Here is an 11,819-nt window from a genome sequence, read left to right as displayed (position 1 = left end):
TTCTGTTGTTTCAAACCATCCACTTTGTGGTACTTTTTTTTATGGCATCCCCAGGAAACTCATCATCCTTTCAAAGACACCATAAAAATAGGGAATAGCAACAAAAATCATTTATTTTGAGGGGAAAAAAACTTCTCCAGAAAAATGTTGCCTCAAAAAGATAACAATACCACCTTTCACCATGATTAAAGAAACAATTACAACTGTGAAGGAAATATAAGGACTCAAGGAGATATGACTTGATGAGAGAAGCTACTTTTTTAGACATATGGCAATAAAATGGAATCTAATAGAATTCAAGAAGAACATGTAAGAAAACAGATTTATTTAGGAATAAAACTAGATTACAGTATCACAAAAGATAGTGACACCATAGAAAACACAAGAAGAGATGTACATGAGAAAATAAAATAAACAGAAATAAAGATAGAAACATGTTGCAGGTAATACACAAAAGACAAGCAAAATATATCTAATACTCACATCATTGGAACAAAAAAAACAACAACACATCAGAATAATAGAAGAGAACCAGTATTTAAAATACATTTCCAGAAAACTTTCTTAAATAAAAGAAGACTTGACTCTAGCTCTTGAAGAACTATAACCCACAGAGAGGGTACACTGTGACACAGAATGGTCACTATTGAGACAGAACCTGAAAACAATTGTTTAATTTTAAAGATAAAGAATTTGGGGGCAGCAGAAAGAGATATTAAAATCATTTTAGGTGAAAGAAAATCAAGGTAACATCAAACTTCCCCTGCAAAATTACCTATGAAAAGATGGTGAAAAAAAAATTTCCAAGGAAAAAAATGCAATGACTCAACAAAAGAAAGTGTGAGTAAGCTTTTATACCTAGCTAGGCCATCCTTCAAGTATAAAGGCTATAGACAACTATTATTTTTTAAGATATATCTTTAAGTACTCAAGGAACAGAATCTGAGTGGAGTGAGCTTGTGAGCTCAGTGGTTGTGTGGTCACGTGCCAAAAGGCAGTACCACTTGCATCATGGCTGACCAACTGATTGAAGAGCAGATTGCAGAATTCAAAGAAGCTTTTTCACTATTTGACAAGGATGATGATGGAACTATAACAACAAGGGAATCAGAAACTGTAATGAGGTCTCTTGAACAGAATCTCATAGAAGTAGAGTTACAGGACATGGTGAAAGAAGTGGATGCACAATCCACTTGGCACAATCGACTTTCCAGAATTTCTGACAATGATGGCAAGAAAAATGAAGGACACAGACAGTGAAGATGAATTAGAGAAGCATTCTATGTGTTTGATGAGATTGGCGATGGCTATACTAGTGCAGCAGAGCTTCGCCATGTGATGACACACCTTGGGGAGAAATTAACAGATGAAGATGTTGATGACATGACCAGGGAAGCAGGTATTGATGGTGATCAAGTAAACAATGAAGAGTTTGTACAAATGATGACATTGTGAAGCCAAGTGAAGACATTGTACAGAATGTGTTCAGTTTCTTGTACAAAATTGTTTATTTGCCTTTTCTTTGTAACTTATCTGTAAAAGGTTTCTCCTACTGTCAAAAAATATGCATGTATAGTATTTAGGACTTCATTCCTCCATATTTTCTTCCCTTATCTTATTGTCATTGTCCCAAAACCTTATTTTAGAAAATTGATCAAGTAACATGTTGCATGTGGCTTACTCTGCATATATCGAAGCCCTTCTGCACATCTAAACTTTGATGGAGTTGGTTAAATGAGGGAACATTGGAACATTTGGGTTATGCCATTTCTTAAGTAGTTTTCTTCAGGAACTGTCAGCATGTTGTTGTTGAAGGGTGAAGAAGTAACTCTCTGTGGACTGTGGACAGTCAACAATATGTACTTCATAGTTGCACTATTGCAAAATGGGTGTATTATCCAGGTACTCATACACTATTTTTTTTAATATATTTTATTGATTTTTTTACAGAGAGGAAGAGAGAAGGATATAGAGTCAGAAACATCAATGAGAGAGAAACATCGATCAGCTGCCTCCTGCACAACCCCCACTAGGGATGTGCCCGCAACCAAGGTACATGCCCTTGACCGGAATCGAACCCGGGACCCTTGAGTCCGCAGGCCGACGCTCTATCCACTGAGCCAAACCAGTTTCGGCGCTTCATGCACTATTTTTTTGTACTGCTGGTCCTGTACCAGAAAATTTTCTTTTATTGTTACTTACTTTTTAAACTTTGTTTAGGCATTTACAGAAAATCTGCTTATGGCACAATTTGCCTCAAATCCATTCCAAGTTGTATATTTGTTGGCCAATAAAAAATTTTTACTCTTCTCCTCTCCAAAAAAACTCAAGTAATTTTAGTCCTACAAGCCTTTTTCAAGAATTCTATTAAAAAATAAAATTTAGCTAACTAAAATATTCTAGAAAAATAGCAGAGAAAGAATGGGTGGTAAGATTAAATGTCTTTGATAGTCAATATATTTAAGACACATCTAAGATAAGAGCGAACAACTAAAAGTGATAAAATGAAAAAAATATATATAATGGAGTTTGAAAAGTATAAATAATATTAAAAATAATGCTAAAGGGGGAAGAAATGTGCAAGTACACTAAGTCCACCATTGCTTTACTTAGAATAGCTAAAAATTAAATTATACCATTTAAAACTGGCAAATCTCAAAAATCTTAAGCATGCCTCTGATTGCCTATCCAGTTAAACGCTGTTGCTTTTGTGAGATGAAGAAAGGCCTTGAAGATGTTTATGTAGGGCTTCATCTGTGGATAAGCACTCAACAGAACAAACAATATAACGGGACAGTTTACATTTCAGAAATGGCACAATATTTCATTTATGGAATCTCATTTAAGTCTGTTGGTCTAGAATAACTGGTTTTCTAATCTTATTTCTTCCCCTATACTTTCTTTTACTCCATCTCTTATCTTTATTTCTTTCCCTCTCCTTCTTCCTCTCTCCCTCCCTAACTCCCTCCCTACTCTTCCCTTCTCTCTCTCTCTCTCTCTCTCTCTCTCTCTCTCTCTCTTCATTTTTCTCTCTCTGAGGTCAGAATATTTCAAGTAAAATACACTTTGGCTGCATAAATGGCTGTCTAGAAAGATAATGCAATCTTCTAAGTGATCACAGCAACAGAAATTGACAATAGAAAGGGAATATATTGAAATAGCTCCCAGAATAATAAGGAAAATAAAGAACCTTGGCTTTGAAAGGACAAAAATGAGCTCTGGGAGAAGTCTAGGTAGCGGGAACTGATAAACAGCCTTTCAGACACTACCATTGAGGTGAATGAATTCTAACTTTTTGAAGGATTTTTGATGTTCTGCTCAAAAGTAAAACTCCAAAAACTGTGTAGATCACATGTTACAACACCAGATTGTAAGACGAAAATTAACCAGGAGAAGGTAGAATACTTGGTGTACCAGTTAATAATGCAGATTTTTTTTTAATAGATGGACTTACACATATGTTCATATAAATGTGATTTGATATGTATGCTATTTTGTTGTATTGACAACAAGCTACAAAATGTTATATGTCGAATTTGCTGAAGGTGTTAACATCATAGATGTTTTTTATGCTTAAACATGTCGAATTTCCTGCCAAAAAGAGAGTACATGCAAGAAGTTTTAATTCATTATTTTGAAGAAAAGTGCTGCTGAAAGTTATCGTATACTTCGGGAAGTGGAAAATTGGGTCTCTGAATGGTTTGCCTCAAAACAAGAAAAGTTCTATTGGGACAGTATCCACAAATTACCTGAAAGATGGGGGAAATGTGTAGCTAGCGATGGACATTACTTTGAATAAAACACTTTTGATGTTTCTCTTGAAATTATCTTGTTTTCTTTGATTACAAAATCCACATTATTAACTGCTACACCTGGTAAGTGCTGGGTGACGAAAGCAGCAAATGTCCAGTAGAAATGTCATGATCTGCGTGCCTACACTGGTAGGTTGGAAGAAAGGGACCAGAACAATTCATTCCTATTTCAGAGTTGGTAGAGAAGCTAAGAAATGGAGATGAGTCGAAGGAGGCACAACAACTAGAAGCTGTTTACCAAAGCTCTCTGTGCTCATGTCCACATCCTGTTTACCCTCCCTTTTCCAAAACTTCTTCAACTCATGGAACTTACTCTGTACTCACAATCACTCTTGCTTGTTCATATATTTCTCCCTGTGACATGGCATGGTTCCTGCCCAGGGGCATAACACTTTTCCAGATGTTTCCATGTTTCTGGTACTGCAAGATAGCACCTTTAAGAGAATGTGCCATCTTGTTCATGGCACTAATTGAATTAGAAGTTCCTGCCTATTGAAATCGTTTCTGGTACCCCTCTATGCTTTCTGTGCCTTGGAGCATTCAGACTTTCAGCTCAATGGGGGTGTTCTAAGCTTATGAACTTGTATTCAATCGCCTTAAGTCAGGTCTGCTACAAAGAACCACTGGCAGTTGGGAAGATACTGCCAAATCCAGAAACATTTTGCCCAAGGCCAGCAAGTTGGCAACAGTTTTCCCCTAAGTTTCACAATTCTGTACAAAGTTTTATTTTCTGATTTGATATTATAATGATTCCATCTGCCTCCACTTTGGGGCAGTTTAGAAAGCACTGGAAAAAATGTTGGGAGCAATCAAATCTTTCTTAGGTAGACTTTTATTTTTGCTATGGTGCTATCTGGAATTTAAGAACAAAACAAAACAAAACAGCAACCGGAGAGTCACTACAAAAGCCATCTGCTACTGAAGGCCTTCAGCTATTCCTTTCCATACCTACTGCCAAGGGAGGTCCCCAAGACATTACAAGTCCAAAGCGAGAGTTCCAAATCCCAGCCTTTTAAATAGCAAATCAGTACTAGTGGAAACACAATAACAGATACTTGTCATTTTTGCATATTTGAATATGTTTATATTCATAATAAGTTCATTTGGAGATAAACATGAAGATGGAAGAGCATGGTGGCATTTTAATCATCCTTAACCAGGAAAATGATAACTACTTTTTGGCATGGAAATTTTCCACTTTTAGTAAGAGAAGAGTGAGAGGAGGCAGAGTACACTGTCAGTTCCACCAGGTTCAATTAATTGTTGAAATCAAACAAAAATAGCCTCTCAAGGATCCCATTGTTTTGCAGCTGCTGGCTTCAGAATGTTTGCTGTCTCCTTCCTTCTGACTAATCACCATGGTTGCCCAGTTTCCTTTCTTGATTTCCTACCCGAGTTTGTGATGTGTCATGGGAAGAAAGGGCAATCCTCCCAACATTTCTTTCCAGGCCTTTTGAACACAGCCATCCTGGAGCACGTGGCCTTCTTTTCAAATTCCTGAATTTTTTGACCTGTCTGGCCTCAGAGGCTGTGTTTGTGAGCATGCATGCTTGAGCTGCTTGATAAGGGACCCTAAGTGGCTTCCTGTTTTAAAGAGGTCAGAAAGATGTGAGTCTTGAATGGAATGCATGCACAAGATCTAGCCCTAATGCATTTTCTTCTTCTTCTTTTTTTAAATCTCCCTTTGCTTCTTGCTGCTTTGTTGAAAGAGTTCTAGATTGCTAAAAGTATAATCTGCTTCTCAGTTTAGCAATTACTGAAAAGGGTTATATCACATGGAGATAGAATCCCATTTAGCTGAATGCCAAACTTCTAGCAACTTGGATGTCCAGAACATAGACATGAACTTCAAAGGAAAAGGAAAAGACCTCTAGCATAGTTGCAAAAACTCTGTGCACAAAGACCCAAACACTTCACATAGAAAAGTTTTAAAACTTGGAACACTGCCTGGTGTATGTTAAATACTACATAAATGTTTGTGGTTATTATCAGGACTCATTAGCTGTTTTTACATATAAATCTAGTAAACTTAATTTTCATGTTTCTCAGGAAAAAAAAAAAAAAGATTGCCAAAAGCATTAATGAACGATGGGAAAAGATAAAATGAGAATATTGTGAAAATCTAGCTATAATGAAAGTTTTAAAAAAATCACAATTGCAGTAGTTGGGCCATTTAAACTGCCAAAGCATCAGGAATATGTCACTCCATTCTTTACAGACACCACCCTAATGACCATAGTGACCCCCAAAGTCATCCAGAAAAATCTAATTAACTTTCATTTATTCTAATAATGTAATGCAAGCCCTAGCTGGTTTTGCTCAGTGGATAGAGCGTCAGCCTGTGAACTGAAGGGTCCCAGGTTTGATTCTGGTCAAGGGCACATGCCCAGGTTGCAAGCTTGATCCCTAGTAGAGGGTATGCAGGAGGCAGCCAATCAATGATTCTCTCATCATCGATGTTTCTATCTCTCTCCTTCTCTCTCTCTCTTCCTCTCTTAAATCAATAAAGATATATTTTAAAAAAGAATGTAATGCAAGGTAATATTATAAAAATGAATGATTAAAAGGGGTGGACTGAAGCACTAAATAGGATTTTTATCAACTGTCTTGGAAAATCTATTTAAATAGGGCAGCTCATGCATCAACAGTTACCGTGAAGCCTTGCTGAAGACCATGATGCTGTCGAATTTGAGGATAGCCCATCACATAGTCTAGCGCTCTCCACAGGCAAGGCTTAAAGACTGAGGCGAACTCCGCAGTCCTCTCCCTGGACTGGACCATGTGGGGCTCTCCTTATAACTAGCTGTCTGATTGTTAGGAAGCCTCCAGCTTGCCTTCCAGGAGAATGCAACTCCTTTGCTCAGGATGAGTCACCACAGTCTATTTACAACCCGCCTAATTGGTGTGTATGCTGACATCGGTTCCCCGCTGTCAGCCGAGGCAGCAGGGCTCAACCGTATGATTCAGAGTATCCTTCAGTTATGTCTCCTGCCCACGTGTGCGTGTCACAGCTCTCTCCAGGTATCCACACATTTTTTCCCTCCTCCATCATCATCAAACACACTTGCTGCCACATTGCACCTCACAAGTCCTGCTCTTGGACTTTCATACCCTTGTTCCCAGTGTGGCCTCTCCCTGACAGTTCTCTCCCCACCCACTTTCCACCTCAGTATCTAGCTCAGTAGGTCTCCACGTGGGCCAGTTTTGTCCCTGAGGGGACATCTGGAAATGCCGCAAGATATTTTCAATTGTCATAACCTGGAGAAAGGTACTAACCAGCGTGCAGTGCACAGAGGCCGGTGATGCTGCTAAACATCTCACAGTGCACACACCAGTCCTTCAACACAGTATTCCTCAGTCCAAAACGCCAACAGTGCCGAGATCTCACTGGTCCCCATTTCACATCTCAGCTCCCCTGAAAGCTTCCCTGCCCTGTACTCCTTACTGCATGAGCCGGGTTAGGGCTCTCTACTCTCCCCTTTTAGTCCTGGAAACGGTGTTCTTTCTTTGAGATTTCCACACTGTGGCAAAACTGCCTTTGCGTCCTTCCCTTTTCCCTAATTCACTTGAAGCTCTTTTTTCATCCATGTATGACCAGCACTCGGACTAATACCTAGCTCTTTGCACGTTTTAAAAAAGCGTTTGAATGATTAAATGAAAAAGGAACAATTTGGTTTCAAGCTTTATGCCCTTGTTTTTCTGCTAATTAGTTGGCGGTATCGGAGACATCTTGCTGATCCTCTTGAGAATTTTAAAATACAGAGTAAGTGGTCCTTATCGTCTTACATTCCATTAGGTCTGTGTTCTAGAGTGTCTCATCATCTTTGATGATAATCTTTGGATGGTGGTAACAGTACACTTAATGCTAACAATGAGCCCACATTTCACTGCAAATAACCTGCTTTGGAATTATTTTCTATTTAAGAGCGCAGCTTCTGCAGTCAGATTAAGTTCCTGCCCGTGTTCAATTCTGGGATCTACCACCTACCACTGTGTGACCTTACCTAAGTTCTCTGTGCCTCAATTTTGTGTCTGAAAAATGGGGGCAATCATGGAACAAAACTCATAGATCTGTTATGAAGACTAATTGAGCTAATATTGGTCAAATGCTTAGGACAGAATTTGGCACCTAACAAGTTCAACATAAGTGATTGTTAAACAGGGACAATCGGGTATCAACCCCCTGTTGCTTGTCATGAGTGCATCAGCCAGGTAATTCAATCTCATGTTATCCTGTTACTCTGTAATATTGCATTCCTGGAAGAAATGCATAGAACCATGTTAAACAATAAGAACATGCATGATCTGCTCACTAGGTGTGCTGGTCAGACCAAAATAACTACAGAACTCATCAAGCTTTTATGCAGGCAGATGACAAAGCGCCTCACAATCTTGGCACAGATACAAAATCCACCGATCCTCTATGTTTACCACTGCTGCTGCATTCTAATTTTTCTGCTTCAAAAAGTAGCATTTTAATCATTCTGCTCATAGCAACTAATGTCCTTTAAATTAACATTAAAAATTCATTCTTCTGGTTTATCCTTCCTGAATCAAGCTAATTAACTATCAGCAGAAAGCCCTTTAAGTTATAATCTGAATAGGTTACATGTTCTAATTTACAGTGTCTCATCTAGGAAAATTGAAAACCCCAAAAGGAGTGGATTAATTAATGTTAATTAAAGAGTACAGCATGAAACGATGGACAGGTCAATCTCTGGAGGGCACTTAGAAAGCCATTGCTGGGACTAAGTTGACCCTTTGCAGCATAGAGTTTTGGACAAAGGATTTTGCCACAGTGACTTTGTAAAGAATGGGGCAAGGAAGCCAGAGACAAGACTAGAAGCAGCACTGCAGACAGATTGTATATATCTGTCCATTACATATATACATATATAATATTAAATATTTTCTGTAATAAGAAACCAAATAACCAAATCAACCCCTGAAGGTTTTACATTTTATATTTTTAATCAAATGTTTCCTGAATCCTTCCTACATACAGGTTTTATTAGCTACTGAGGGAAATACAAAGATAAGATAGTCATACCTGAAGAACTTACAGTATACTAGTATGTCTGGCCGGCGTACCTCAGTGGTTGAGTGTCAACCTATGAACCAGGTCACGGTTCTATTCCCAGTTAGGGCACATTCCCGGGTTGCAGGCTCAATCCCCAGTGTGGGGTTTGCAGGAGGCAGCCGATCCATGATTCTCTCTCATCACTGATGTTTCCATCTCTCTCTCCCTCTCCCTTCCTCTCTGAAATCAATAAAAATATATTTTAAAAAATAACCAAAGAACTTACAGTATAGAGCAGTGCTGTCCAATGGAACTTTCTGTGTGATGAAAGTATTCTCTACCTGCACCATCCAAATAGATGCCTATATATAGATAATCAACCCTGGAAATGTGGCTCCTGTAGTTAAAAATGAGAATTTTTAATTTTGCCTAATTTAAATTTAAATATAAATAGCCACAAAGGATTACTATAATGGATATCTTAGACCTGGAAAGTGAGACTTATGGAATACTGCTGATTTTTATTACTTAAAGATTTCCAAAATTTGTCAATCAATGTTTCTCTCATGCCAAACCATTGCATTATTGTATCTCTCTCTACTCTCTCTCTCTCTCTCACACACACACAAACACGCATACTCACACAGGTGCATGCACAGAAGCATATGCACATGGCCTGTACACATGTGCACACACACAACTCTGTTTTCTATGCAGTATATTATTCATCAACTTAAACTGATTTTTCTCATGGCTTGGAGAGATGGAACACATCTGAGTTTCTGAAGAAAAGAAAATAGCTGCCTACTAAATATTATAATTTTATAAAGGAAAATACTTATATACAAATTATAGGAAAGTAAACTGGAGGTAGCATTTGGGAAACACAAATGGTTCTCAACAGAAATCTATAGGGGATTATCAGAATCTAGGAAGGAGAAGGAGAGAAGCTATGAGATTTTTACGGTAAACTAATTGGTGCATAGGTTTACAAACTTCAAGAAATACTACCGGGACTTACAAATAGTTAAAACACATTTGTTCTAAAGGGCTGATGGATCTTTTCACTGCATAGCCAGCATGCACATGAACATTTTTTTTTTCCAATGGACATCAGAAATTCACTGAGTATTCTGGGGACTAATAGCTTGGGTGGTCCTGGGTCTCTCCCCAGAGTTGCTGACACAATTACTAATTGTGTATATTGGACAATATAAATTGGACTTTACCTTCATATTCTTAAATAAAAACTAGGCGTATAGTTGTGAAAAACTGATTTGAATTTATTCATAGTTTACTGAGTTAACAAAATAATTTAAAGTTCAGTAACAGTGGGATTCATTATTCAGTACACATCATTAAGAAGATTTTCCCCCCAAATTCAAATCTATAATTCATTAGGGGCATTTCCAATGCCCCTACTGAATTCCAAGAGGTTTGATAAATTTACACCTCTTTTAAAGTTGTGTTCATCAAGGATGGGTTTCAGATTCAGTGATTTTCTTTGTTGAGTCATTAAATTATGCTTCCTTATTCCCCCATCTTTTTGTGCTTGACTTGAACAATACCAATATTGCCACCTATAGGTCAAAATGATTTTTTGGTTTGTTTCTCAAGACCAAGATGAAGAAGAATGAAAAATCCTTAGAGAATGGATCATTCTGAATAGTTGAGTTGACAGTTTTTCAGAGTCAATGTTTTGCTCACCTTTGTATTTATTTAGTTTTAGTGATTTTGAATGGAAAACTAATTGAAAGGTCCTATGTAAGTCCCTGACTTCTCAACTAGTACTAGTACATTGAAAATAATCAAATTTTTTTTTTATCAAAAAGAAGGATCATTATCAGTATGAATTACAGTACTAGATTATTTGACCCTAGGCAAAATCATCCCAAGCTGTTGTATCCTTTGAGTATTTCAGTCAATAGATTATTCATTTAGTCACTTGTCTGAACCCTCTACTGACTTTTCACAGCTGACAGTATATATTCCTCTTTGGCAATTCCTACTCTTTCATAGTTGCTCCCAGTTTCTGTAATTAAAATCCAAATGACTACCCTAGTTAGGGTTATTTGAAAAATAAGAGTAATTCCAAAGTGAGTTTGTGACTAAAGAATTCATAAATCTTACTTTAGGAATTTTATAACTCTGATTATGTTTTCTCAGATGAGTTTTTGTAACACACTTGCTAATGCATAGCTGTATTTCCAACAGGTGAGATTATAGAATAAAAGATCTGGAGTAGATGACTCATTAATGGCATCATTATTTTGAAAATTCCCCCAATATTTAGCTTTATTTTAATTTTTATATGTAACTCTTTATGCTTGAAATAAAGTATCAAAATTTAATAAAAGATGTTTATTATATTAGAAATATTTAAAAATTGGTTATCTTCCCTAAATTTTTCAGTACCAGTACCAATATACCATATAAAAGTTATTAAACATGTTATATTTTTCTCCAAATTACCAGATTATATTATTCTGAGAAAGAATTAATGAACTTTAAACAACCAGCTAGCATATAGAACATTATTTACTAATTTTTACCTCATCGAATTCACAAATATATCACCCCTTGACATCTGGAAGACTTTTAAAAACTGAAAATGAGAAAATTTTTGTTTAAGTTAATTTTAAGAAAATGAAGTAAATTCCAAACTTTTAACTTAGAAGTACTATATGTATGCGGTTTGTGTAAAACCTTAGACAATACTTTAATGCATCAGAAAAAAATAAAATAGACTTCATAGTCTATTCTTCTACTATAGACTTTAACATTAATCAATAACATTCTAAATTAGAACTTTTCTGAAAGGAAAAATGGAGCTAGACATCCATGATCCTTATTTGAAAAACATGTTTATTTTTTATCTATATCAAGTTTGTGTTTTATTATGTTTAAAATTAATATTATATAAGAAATTCATAGAGAGAAGTTAAAAAATTGGGGGAGGGCTCAATTTTTAGTACATTTTGCAAAGA

The 11,819-nt window shown here is 36.7% G+C and overlaps 1 pseudogene; it reads left to right on the top strand.

The window, feature by feature from the left end:
* Positions 1-1,011: 1,011 nt before the first annotated feature.
* On the top strand, positions 1,012-1,528 carry LOC103299808 (calmodulin-1-like; annotated as a pseudogene).
* Positions 1,529-11,819: the final 10,291 nt, after the last annotated feature.

Source organism: Eptesicus fuscus, chromosome 2 (genome assembly GCF_027574615.1).
Source record: "Eptesicus fuscus isolate TK198812 chromosome 2, DD_ASM_mEF_20220401, whole genome shotgun sequence".
NCBI classification, from domain to species: Eukaryota; Metazoa; Chordata; class Mammalia; order Chiroptera; family Vespertilionidae; genus Eptesicus; species Eptesicus fuscus.
This window is presented reverse-complemented; position numbering and strand designations above follow the sequence as displayed.